General features: G+C 27.8%; 1 pseudogene; it reads left to right on the forward strand.

The window, feature by feature from the left end:
- Nucleotides 1-15,595, forward strand: part of LOC115169228 (macrophage mannose receptor 1-like) — a 66,092-nt pseudogene that overhangs the window by 961 nt on the left and 49,536 nt on the right.

Consider the following 15,595-nt stretch of genomic DNA (forward strand, 5'->3'; position numbering starts at 1 on the left):
AGTCAGCCCCCGTAATAGGGTCAGAGGCAAATAATTCCAGTGGAGAGAGGGGAACCAGCCAGGCAGAGACAAGGGCGGTTCATCGCTCCAGTGCCTTTCCATTCACCTTCGTATCCCTGGGCCAGACTACACTCAGTCATAGGACCTACTGAAGAGATGAGTCTTCAAAAAAAAGTTAAGACTTACAGGTCGAGACAGAGTCTGTGTCTCACATGGAGAAAACTCTGCCTCCAGATGTTTGCTTAGAAATTCTAGGTACAGTAAGGAGGCCTGTGTCTTGTGTCCGTAGTGTACGTGTAGGTATATACGGCAGGACCAAATCGGAGAGATAGGTAGGAGCAAGCCCATGTAATGCTTTGTAAGTTAACAGTTAAACCTTTATATCTGCCTTAACAGGAAGCCAGTGTAGAGAGGCTAGCACTGGAGTAATATGATCAAATTTGGGGGTCTAGTCAAGATTCTAGCAGCCGTGTTTAGCACTAACTGAAGTTTATTTAGTACTTTATCCCGGTAGCCGGAAAGTAGAGCATTCCAGTAATCTAGAAGTGTCAAAAGCATGGATACATTTTTCTGCATCATTTTTGGACAAAAAGTTTCTGAGTTTTGCCAAGTCCTTAAAGATTACAAGCATACCGAGTGGGCTCCCTAGTGGCGCAGTGGTCTAAGTCACTAGATCTTAGTGCAAGAGGCATCACTACAGTCCCTGGTTCAAATCCAGGCCGTAATTGGGAGTCCCATAGGGCGGTGCACTGGTTTGGCCATGGTATGCCGTCATTGTAAATAAGAATCTGTTCTTAAATGACTTGCCTTGTTAAATAAAAAAATTAAATTAAAATACCCATAACATGATGCAGCCACCCCCATGGTTCAAAATATGAAGAGTGGTACTCAGTGATGTGTTGTGTTGAATTCACCCCAAACATAACGCTTTGTATTCAGGAGAAAACATTTATTTCTTTGCCACATATTTTGCAGTATTACTTTAGTGCCTGCAAATAGGATGCATGTTTTGAAATATTTTATTCTCTGCGGGCTTCCTTATTTTCACTCTGTCATTTAGGTTAGTATTGTGGAGTAACTACAATGTTGTTGATCCATCCTCAGTTTTCTCCTATAACAGCCATTAAACTCTGTAACTGTTTTCAAGTCACCATTCGGCTCACGGTGAAATCCCTGAGCGGTTTCCTTCCTTTCCGGCAACTGAGTTAGGAAGGACTCCTGTATCTTTGTAGTGACTGGGTGTATTGATACATCATCCAAAGTGTAATTAATAACTTCACCATGCTCAAAGGGATATTCAATGTCTGCTTTTTTTTACCCATCTACCAATAGGTGCCCTTCTTTGCGAGGCATTGGAAAACCTCCCTGGTCTTTGTGGTTGAATCAGTGCTTTAAATGTACTACTAGACTGAGGGACCTTATAGACAATTGTATTGTATGTGTGGGCAGTGACGTGTATTCATGGATGCCAAGGGAAGCCACGCTTCCCCAAATAATTTACCAATACAAAATACATTATTTTATCATTTTTATCTTTAGTCTCTCTGTGTTTTCATAATTTTCACTCAATTCACAAGTGGCTGAATGTATCTCCCAGGGAAAACATCCTAGCATGGGAAATAGCGCCTCTCTGTGTCAACACCTGAACGAGAGAAACAGCGAGTCTGATCTAACCATACGTTACTATGTTGTTCCACTGGCCTGAGAGGAAGTTCAATACGTAGCCTGGATGTAACCTCGTAAGCTGATGTTAACTAGCTAGCTAACTTAGCTTGTTCATTGTTGTGCAACACACACACACACACACACACACACACACACACACACACACAGAGAAATCAGTCCCAAGGAATTGCCACATGATTTTTACCAACATTGATTGGACTAAATTGTTTTTGGTATCTTTTAAGTTGGCTTTCAGTATCTGCTCTGAAATAGTCCGGTTCTGGAGTGTCTTAACAAAAAACAAAATATTTAGTCTGACTTCATCCAGTGTCCAGAAAAATGGATTTACACCATATGCAAATATGCACATATTTATTGAGAATGCCTAATTTGCATATGTTAATAGCATACTGCAGATTTTCTTAATACTAAAAAGTAGTAGATTTGTGTTAACATTCAACTGCTAAAAGTTGATTGTGATATTGATTAAGGAAAAATAATATCCTATGAGGGTGTGGTGCCTGGCCTTAATAGGATTTATGTAGCTCTATGACAGTGTTATGTAGCCCTATGACAGTGTTATGTAGCCCTATGACAGTGTTATGTAGCCCTATGACCGTTTTATATAGCTCTATGACAGTGTTATATAGCTCTATAACAGTGTCATGTAGCCCTATGACAGTGTTTTATATAGCTCTATAACAGTGTTATATAGCTCTATGACAGTGTTATGTAGCTCTATGACAGTGTTATGTAGCCCTATGACAGTGTTTTATATAGCTCTATGACAGTGTCATATAGCTCTGACAGTGTTATATAGCTCTATGACAGTGTTATGGAGCCCTATGACAGTTTTTTGGAGCCCTATGACAGTTTTATGGAGCTCTATGACAGTGTTATATAGCTCTATGACAGTTTTATATAGCTCTATAACAGTGTTATATAGCTCTATAACAGTGTTATGTAGCCCTATGCCAGTGTTATGTAGCCCTACGACTGTTAAAAAGTCCTCATGAAAGAGGGTTAAATTAAAGTTTTCAAATGTTTGCCTATTATGTCAATGCTGGTTAGTGATTGTTGTAATTTTTGTTTGTAGACGGTCCCTTCAATCTCTTCAATGCTGGTTAGTGATTGTTGTAATTTTTCTTCGTAGACGGTCCCTTCAATCTCTTCAATGCTGTTTAGTGATTGTTGTAATGTTTCTTTGTAGACGGTCCCTTCAATCTCTTCAATGCAGCAAGTGGCATTAGACAGGAGCTGGCACGCTGGGTGTCAGAGGGACGTCTCTACTACACCAACATTAGGAAGTGTGCTGGGGTTTCTGGGAAGACAGAGGGTAGTACCCTGGTGAATTCTGACTGTGATGAGAAGAGCCACCTTCAGCAGTGGGAGTGTAGTAACAACACACTGCTCACCCTGAAAGGACAGACTCTGTACCTCCACGTCAACGACAACAATGATCTGGTGCTGTCCAGAGACACGGGGCCTCGGAGTCGCTGGATCATCTCTGGTACAACGGACGGCCCCTGCTCAAGGACCCAAAGAGGTACGGGATTACAATCACAAGGTTCTCATTGTTTAGGATTGTAAAATGGATTTTGGACAAAATGGACCAAGTCTCAACACACTTCAAAAGAAGCAGGTTACATATAACTACATCAGACAGTATATTTTATATTTTACAGATGACATATAACTACATCAGACAGTATATTTTATACTTTACAGGTTACATATAACTACATCAGACAGTATATTTTATATTTTACAGGTTACATATAACTACATCAGACAGTATATTTTATATTTTACAGGTTACATATAACTACATCAGACAGTATATTTTATACTTCACAGGTTACATATATCTACATCAGACAGTATATTTTATATTTTACAGGTTACATATAACTACATCAGACAGTATATTTTACAGGTTACATATAACTACATCAGACAGTATATTTTATATTTTACAGATTACATATAACTACATCAGACAGTATATTTTACAGGTTACATATAACTACATCAGACAGTATATTTTATATTTTACAGGTTACATATAACTACATCAGACAGTATATTTTATATTTTACAGGTTACATATAACTACATCAGACAGTATATTTTATACTTTACAGGTTACATATAACTACATCAGACAGTATATTTTATATTTTACAGGTTACATATAACTACATCAGACAGTATATTTTACAGGTTACATATAACTACATCAGACAGTATATTTTATATTTTACAGGTTACATATAACTACATCAGACAGTATATTTTATATTTTACAGGTTACATATAACTACATCAGACAGTATATTTTACAGGTTACATATAACTACATCAGACAGTATATTTTATATTTTACAGGTTACATATAACTACATCAGACAGTACATTTTATATTTTACAGGTTACATATAACTACATCAGACAGTATATTTTATATTTTACAGGTTACATATAACTACATCAGACAGTACATTTTATATTTTACAGGTTACATATAACTACATCAGACAGTATACTTTATATTTTACAGGTTACATATAACTACATCAGACAGTATATTTTATACTTTACAGGTTACATATAACTACATCAGACAGTATATTTTATATTTTACAGGTTACATATAACTACATCAGACAGTATATTTTACAGGTTACATATAACTACATCAGACAGTATATTTTATATTTTACAGGTTACATATAACTACATCAGACAGTATATTTTATATTTTACAGGTTACATATAACTACATCAGACAGTATATTTTATATTTACAGGTTACATATAACTACATCAGACAGTATATTTTATACTTTACAGGTTACATATAACTACATCAGACAGTATATTTTATATTTTACAGGTTACATATAACTACATCAGACAGTATATTTTACAGGTTACATATAACTACATCAGACAGTATATTTTATATTTTACAGGTTACATATAACTACATCAGACAGTATATTTTATATTTTACAGGTTACATAAAACTACATCAGACAGTATATTTTACAGGTTACATATAACTACATCAGACAGTATATTTTATATTTTACAGGTTACATATAACTAGATCAGACAGTATATTTTATATTTTACAGGTTACATATAACTACATCAGACAGTATATTTTATATTTTACAGGTTACATATAACTACATCAGACAGTATATTTTATACTTTACAGGTTACATATAACTACATCAGACAGTATATTTTATATTTTACAGGTTACATATAACTACATCAGACAGTATATTTTATACTTTACAGGTTACATATAACTACATCAGACAGTATATTTTATATTTTACAGGTTACATATAACTACATCAGACGGTATATTTTATATTTTACAGGTTACATATAACTACATCAGACAGTATATTTTATACTTTACAGGTCACATTTAATTACATCAGACAGTATATTTTATATTTTACAGGATACATATAACTACATCAGACAGTATATTTTATATTTTACAGGTTACATATAACTACATCAGACAGTATATTTTATATTTTACAGGTTACATATAACTACATCAGACAGTATATTTTATACTTTACAGGTTACATTTAATTACATCAGACAGTATATTTTATATTTTACAGCTTACATATAACTACATCAGACAGTATATTTTATATTTTACAGGTTACATATAACTACATCAGACAATATAATTTATATTTTACAGGTTACATATAATTACATCAGACAGTATATTTTATACTTTACAGGTTACATATAACTACATCAGACAGTATATTTTATACTTTACAGGTTACATATAACTACATCAGACAGTATATTTTATATTTTACAGGTTACATATAACTACATCAGACGGTATATTTTATATTTTACAGGTTACATATAACTACATCAGACAGTATATTTTATACTTTACAGGTCACATTTAGTTACATCAGACAGTATATTTTATATTTTACAGGTTACATATAACTACATCAGACAGTATATTTTATATTTTACAGGTTACATATAACTACATCAGACAGTATATTTTATATTTTACAGGTTACATATAACTACATCAGACAGTATATTTTATACTTTACAGGTTACATTTAATTACATCAGACAGTATATTTTATATTTTACAGGTTACATATAACTACATCAGACAATATAATTTATATTTTACAGGTTACATATAATTACATCAGACAGTATATTTTATACTTTACAGGTTACATATAACTACATCAGACAGTATATTTTATATTTTACAGGTTACATATAACTACATCAGACGGTATATTTTATATTTTACAGGTTACATATAACTACATCAGACAGTATATTTTATACTTTACAGGTCACATTTAATTACATCAGACAGTATATTTTATATTTTACAGGTTACATATAACTACATCAGACAGTATATTTTATATTTTACAGGTTACATATAACTACATCAGACAGTATATTTTATATTTTACAGTTTACATATAACTACATCAGACAGTATATTTTATACTTTACAGGTTACATTTAATTACATCAGACAGTATATTTTATATTTTACAGGTTACATATAACTACATCAGACAACATAATTTATATTTTACAGGTTACATATAATTACATCAGACAGTATATTTTATACTTTACAGGTTACATATAACTACATCAGACAGTATATTTTATACTTTACAGGTTACATATTACTACATCAGACAGTATATTTTATACTTTACAGGTTACATATAACTACATCAGACAGTATATTTTATACTTTACAGGTTACATATAACTACATCAGACAGTATATTTTACAGGTTACATATAACTACATCAGACAGTATATTTTATATTTTACAGGTTACATATAACTACATCAGACGGTATATTTTATATTTTACAGGTTACATATAACTACATCAGACAGTATATTTTATATTTTACAGGTTACATATAACTACATCAGACAGTATATTTTATATTTTACAGGTTACATATAACTACATCAGACAGTATATTTTATATTTTACAGGTTACATATAACTACATCAGACAGTATATTTTATACTTTACAGGTTACATATAACTACATCAGACAATATATTTTATATTTTACAGGTTACATATAACTACATCAGACAGTATATTTTACAGGTTACATATAACTACATCAGACAGTATATTTTATATTTTACAGGTTACATATAACTACATCAGACAGTATATTTTATATTTTACAGGTTACATAAAACTACATCAGACAGCATATTTTACAGGTTACATATAACTACATCAGACAGTATATTTTATATTTTACAGGTTACATATAACTACATCAGACAGTACATTTTATATTTTACAGGTTACATATAACTACATCAGACAGTATATTTTATATTTTACAGGTTACATATAACTACATCAGACAGTATATTTTATATTTTACAGGTTACATATAACTACATCAGACAGTATATTTTATATTTTACAGGTTACATATAACTACATCAGACAGTATATTTTATACTTTACAGGTTACATATAACTACATCAGACAGTATATTTTATATTTTACAGGTTACATATAACTACATCAGACAGTATATTTTATACTTTACAGGTTACATATAACTACATCAGACAGTATATTTTATATTTTACAGGTTACATATAACTACATCAGACGGTATATTATATATTTTACAGGTTACATATAACTACATCAGACAGTATATTTTATACTTTACAGGTCACATTTAATTACATCACACAGTATATTTTATACTTTACAGGTTACATTTAATTACATCAGACAGTTTATTTTATATTTTACAGGTTACATATAACTACATCAGACAGTATATTTTATATTTTACAGGTTACATATAACTACATCAGACAATATAATTTATATTTTACAGGTTACATATAATTACATCAGACAGTATATTTTATACTTTACAGGTTACATATAACTACATCAGACAGTATATTTTATACTTTACAGGTTACATATAACTACATCAGACAGTATATTTTATATTTTACAGGTTACATATAACTACATCAGACGGTATATTTTATATTTTACAGGTTACATATAACTACATCAGACAGTATATTTTATACTTTACAGGTCACATTTAATTACATCAGACAGTATATTTTATATTTTACAGGTTACATATAACTACATCAGACAGTATATTTTATATTTTACAGGTTACATATAACTACATCAGACAGTATATTTTATATTTTACAGGTTACATATAACTACATCAGACAGTATATTTTATACTTTACAGGTTACATTTAATTACATCAGACAGTATATTTTATATTTTACAGGTTACATATAACTACATCAGACAATATAATTTATATTTTACAGGTTACATATAATTACATCAGACAGTATATTTTATACTTTACAGGTTACATATAACTACATCAGACAGTATATTTTATACTTTACAGGTTACATATTACTACATCAGACAGTATATTTTATACTTTACAGGTTACATATAACTACATCAGACAGTATATTTTATACTTTACAGGTTACATATAACTACATCAGACAGTATATTTTACAGGTTACATATAACTACATCAGACAGTATATTTTATATTTTACAGGTTACATATAACTACATCAGACGGTATATTTTATATTTTACAGGTTACATATAACTACATCAGACAGTATATTTTATATTTTACAGGTTACATATAACTACATCAGACAGTATATTTTACAGGTTACATATAACTACATCAGACAGTATATTTTATATTTTACAGGTTACATATAACTACATCAGACAGTATATTTTATATTTTACAGGTTACATATAACTACATCAGACAGTATATTTTATATTTTTCAGGTTACATATAACTACATCAGACAGTATATTTTATACTTTACAGGTTACATATAACTACATCATACAGTATATTTTATATTTTACAGGTTACATATAACTACATCAGACAGTATATTTTATATTTTACAGGTTACATAAAACTACATCAGACAGTATATTTTACAGGTTACATATAACTACATCAGACAGTATATTTCATATTTTACAGGTTACATATAACTACATCAGACAGTACATTTTATATTTTACAGGTTACATATAACTACATCAGACAGTATATTTTATATTTTACAGGTTACATATAACTACATCAGACAGTATATTTTATATTTTACAGGTTACATATAACTACATCAGACAGTATATTTTATATTTTACAGGTTACATATAACTACATCAGACAGTATATTTTATACTTTACAGGTTACATATAACTACATCAGACAGTATATTTTATATTTTACAGGTTACATATAACTACATCAGACAGTATATTTTATACTTTACAGGTTACATATAACTACATCAGACAGTATATTTTATATTTTACAGGTTACATATAACTACATCAGACGGTATATTTTATATTTTACAGGTTACATATAACTACATCAGACAGTATATTTTATACTTTACAGGTTACATTTAATTACATCAGACAGTATATTTTATATTTTACAGGTTACATATAACTACATCAGACAATATAATTTATATTTTACAGGTTACATATAATTACATCAGACAGTATATTTTATACTTTACAGGTTACATATAACTACATCAGACAGTATATTTTATACTTTACAGGTTACATATTACTACATCAGACAGTATATTTTATACTTTACAGGTTACATATAACTACATCAGACAGTATATTTTATACTTTACAGGTTACATATAACTACATCAGACGGTATATTTTATATTTTACAGGTTACATATAACTACATCAGACAGTATATTTTATATTTTACAGGTTACATATAACTACATCAGACAGTATATTTTACAGGTTACATATAACTACATCAGACAGTATATTTTATATTTTACAGGTTACATATAACTACATCAGACAGTATATTTTATATTTTACAGGTTACATATAACTACATCAGACAGTATATTTTATATTTTTCAGGTTACATATAACTACATCAGACAGTATATTTTATACTTTACAGGTTACATATAACTACATCATACAGTATATTTTATATTTTACAGGTTACATATAACTACATCAGACAGTATATTTTACAGGTTACATATAACTACATCAGACAGTATATTTTATATTTTACAGGTTACATATAACTACATCAGACAGTATATTTTATATTTTACAGGTTACATAAAACTACATCAGACAGTATATTTTACAGGTTACATATAACTACATCAGACAGTATATTTCATATTTTACAGGTTACATATAACTACATCAGACAGTACATTTTATATTTTACAGGTTACATATAACTACATCAGACAGTATATTTTATATTTTACAGGTTACATATAACTACATCAGACAGTATATTTTATATTTTACAGGTTACATATAACTACATCAGACAGTATATTTTATATTTTACAGGTTACATATAACTACATCAGACAGTATATTTTATACTTTACAGGTTACATATAACTACATCAGACAGTATATTTTATATTTTACAGGTTACATATAACTACATCAGACAGTATATTTTATACTTTACAGGTTACATATAACTACATCAGACAGTATATTTTATATTTTACAGGTTACATATAACTACATCAGACGGTATATTTTATATTTTACAGGTTACATATAACTACATCAGACAGTATATTTTATACTTTACAGGTCACATTTAATTACATCAGACAGTATATTTTATATTTTACAGGTTACATATAACTACATCAGACAGTATATTTTATATTTTACAGGTTACATAAAACTACATCAGACAGTATATTTTACAGGTTACATATAACTACATCAGACAGTATATTTCATATTTTACAGGTTACATATAACTACATCAGACAGTACATTTTTTATTTTACAGGTTACATATAACTACATCAGACAGTATATTTTATATTTTACAGGTTACATATAACTACATCAGACAGTATATTTTATATTTTACAGGTTACATATAACTACATCAGACAGTATATTTTATATTTTACAGGTTACATATAACTACATCAGACAGTATATTTTATACTTTACAGGTTACATATAACTACATCAGACAGTATATTTATATTTTACAGGTTACATATAACTACATCAGACAGTATATTTTATACTTTACAGGTTACATATAACTACATCAGACAGTATATTTTATATTTTACAGGTTACATATAACTACATCAGACGGTATATTTTATATTTTACAGGTTACATATAACTACATCAGACAGTATATTTTATACTTTACAGGTCACATTTAATTACATCAGACAGTATATTTTATATTTTACAGGTTACATATAACTACATCAGACAGTATATTTTATATTTTACAGGTTACATATAACTACATCAGACAGTATATTTTATACTTTACAGGTTACATTTAATTACATCAGACAGTATATTTTATACTTTACAGGTCACATTTAATTACATCAGACAGTATATTTTATATTTTACAGGTTACATATAACTACATCAGACAGTATATTTTATATTTTACAGGTTACATATAACTACATCAGACAGTATATTTTATATTTTACAGGTTACATATAACTACATCAGACAGTATATTTTATACTTTACAGGTTACATTTAATTACATCAGACAGTATATTTTATATTTTACAGGTTACATATAATTACATCAGACAGTATATTTTATACTTTACAGGTTACATATAACTACATCATACAGTATATTTTATACTTTACAGGTTACATATAACTACATCAGACAGTATATTTTATATTTTACAGGTTACATATAACTACATCAGACAGTATATTTTATATTTTTCAGGTTACATATAACTACATCAGACAGTATATTTTATACTTTACAGGTTACATATAACTACATCATACAGTATATTTTATATTTTACAGGTTACAGATAACTACATCAGACAGTATATTTTACAGGTTACATATAACTACATCAGACAGTATATTTTATATTTTACAGGTTACATATAACTACATCAGACGGTATATTTTATATTTTACAGGTTACATATAACTACATCAGACAGTATATTTTATATTTTACAGGTTACATATAACTACATCAGACAGTATATTTTACAGGTTACATATAACTACATCAGACAGTATATTTTATATTTTACAGGTTACATATAACTACATCAGACAGTATATTTTATATTTTACAGGTTACATATAACTACATCAGACAATATAATTTATATTTTACAGGTTACATATAATTACATCAGACAGTATATTTTATACTTTACAGGTTACATATAACTACATCATACAGTATATTTTATACTTTACAGGTTACATATAACTACATCAGACAGTATATTTTATATTTTACAGGTTACATATAACTACATCAGACGGTATATTTTATATTTTTCAGGTTACATATAACTACATCAGACAGTATATTTTATACTTTACAGGTTACATATAACTACATCATACAGTATATTTTATATTTTACAGGTTACATATAACTACATCAGACAGTATATTTTACAGGTTACATATAACTACATCAGACAGTATATTTATATTTTACAGGTTACATATAACTACATCAGACAGTATATTTTATATTTACAGGTTACATAAAACTACATCAGACAGTATATTTTACAGGTTACATATAACTACATCAGACAGTATATTTCATATTTTACAGGTTACATATAACTACATCAGACAGTACATTTATATTTACAGGTTACATTAACTACATCAGACAGTATATTTTATATTTTACAGGTTACATATAACTACATCAGACAGTATATTTTATATTTTACAGGTTACATATAACTACATCAGACAGTATATTTTATATTTTACAGGTTACATATAACTACATCAGACAGTTATATTTATATTTACAGGTTACATATAACTACATCAGACAGTATATATTTAGGTAATACTTTACAGGTTACATATATTTTACAGGTTCATATAACTACATCAGACAGTATATTTTATACTTACAGGTTACATATAACTACATCAGACAGTATATTTTATATTTTACAGGTTACATATAACTACATCAGACGGTATATTTTATATTTTACAGGTTACATATAACTACATCAGACAGTATATTTTATACTTTACAGGTTACATTTAATTACATCAGACAGTATATTTTATATTTTACAGGTTACATATAATTACATCAGACAGTATATTTTATACTTTACAGGTCACATTTAATTACATCAGACAGTATATTTTATATTTTACAGGTCACATTTAATTACATCAGACAGTATATTTTATATTTTACAGGTTACATATAACTACATCAGACAGTATATTTTATATTTTACAGGTTACATATAACTACATCAGACAGTATATTTTATACTTTACAGGTTACATTTAATTACATCAGACAGTATATTTTATATTTTACAGGTTACATATAATTACATCAGACAGTATATTTTATACTTTACAGGTTACATATAACTACATCATACAGTATATTTTATACTTTACAGGTTACATATAACTACATCAGACAGTATATTTTATATTTTACAGGTTACATATAACTACATCAGACAGTATATTTTATATTTTTCAGGTTACATATAACTACATCAGACAGTATATTTTATACTTTACAGGTTACATATAACTACATCATACAGTATATTTTATATTTTACAGGTTACAGATAACTACATCAGACAGTATATTTTACAGGTTACATATAACTACATCAGACAGTATATTTTATATTTTACAGGTTACATATAACTACATCAGACGGTATATTTTATATTTTACAGGTTACATATAACTACATCAGACAGTATATTTTATATTTTACAGGTTACATATAACTACATCAGACAGTATATTTTACAGGTTACATATAACTACATCAGACAGTATATTTTATATTTTACAGGTTACATATAACTACATCAGACAGTATATTTTATATTTTACAGGTTACATATAACTACATCAGACAATATAATTTATATTTTACAGGTTACATATAATTACATCAGACAGTATATTTTATACTTTACAGGTTACATATAACTACATCATACAGTATATTTTATACTTTACAGGTTACATATAACTACATCAGACAGTATATTTTATATTTTACAGGTTACATATAACTACATCAGACGGTATATTTTATATTTTTCAGGTTACATATAACTACATCAGACAGTATATTTTATACTTTACAGGTTACATATAACTACATCATACAGTATATTTTATATTTTACAGGTTACATATAACTACATCAGACAGTATATTTTACAGGTTACATATAACTACATCAGACAGTATATTTTATATTTTACAGGTTACATATAACTACATCAGACAGTATATTTTATATTTTACAGGTTACATAAAACTACATCAGACAGTATATTTTACAGGTTACATATAACTACATCAGACAGTATATTTCATATTTTACAGGTTACATATAACTACATCAGACAGTACATTTTATATTTTACAGGTTACATATAACTACATCAGACAGTATATTTTATATTTTACAGGTTACATATAACTACATCAGACAGTATATTTTATATTTTACAGGTTACATATAACTACATCAGACAGTATATTTTATATTTTACAGGTTACATATAACTACATCAGACAGTATGTTTTATACTTTACAGGTTACATATATTTTACAGGTTACATATAACTACATCAGACAGTATATTTTATACTTTACAGGTTACATATAACTACATCAGACAGTATATTTTATATTTTACAGGTTACATATAACTACATCAGACGGTATATTTTATATTTTACAGGTTACATATAACTACATCAGACAGTATATTTTATACTTTACAGGTCACATTTAATTACATCAGACAGTATATTTTATATTTTACAGGTTACATATAACTACATCAGACAGTATATTTTATATTTTACAGGTTACATATAACTACATCAGACAATATAATTTATATTTTACAGGTTACATATAATTACATCAGACAGTATATTTTATACTTTACAGGTTACATATAACTACATCATACAGTATATTTTATACTTTACAGGTTACATATAACTACATCAGACAGTATATTTTATATTTTACAGGTTACATATAACTACATCAGACGGTATATTTTATATTTTTCAGGTTACATATAACTACATCAGACAGTATATTTTATACTTTACAGGTTACATATAACTACATCATACAGTATATTTTATATTTTACAGGTTACATATAACTACATCAGACAGTATATTTTACAGGTTACATATAACTACATCAGACAGTATATTTTATATTTTACAGGTTACATATAACTACATCAGACGGTATATTTTATATTTTACAGGTTACATATAACTACATCAGACAGTATATTTTATATTTTACAGGTTACATATAACTACATCAGACAGTATATTTTACAGGTTACATATAACTACATCAGACAGTATATTTTATATTTTACAGGGTTACATATAACTACATCAGACAGTATATTTTATATTTTACAGGTTACATATAACTACATCAGACAGTATATTTTATATTTTCAGGTTACATATAACTACATCAGACAGTATATTTTATACTTTACAGGTTACATATAACTACATCATACAGTATATTTTATATTTTACAGGTTACATATAACTACATCAGACAGTATATTTTACAGGTTACATATAACTACATCAGACAGTATATTTTATATTTTACAGGTTACATATAACTACATCAGACAGT

This window comes from Salmo trutta, chromosome 31, assembly GCF_901001165.1.
Source record: "Salmo trutta chromosome 31, fSalTru1.1, whole genome shotgun sequence".
Classification (NCBI taxonomy): Eukaryota; Metazoa; Chordata; class Actinopteri; order Salmoniformes; family Salmonidae; genus Salmo; species Salmo trutta.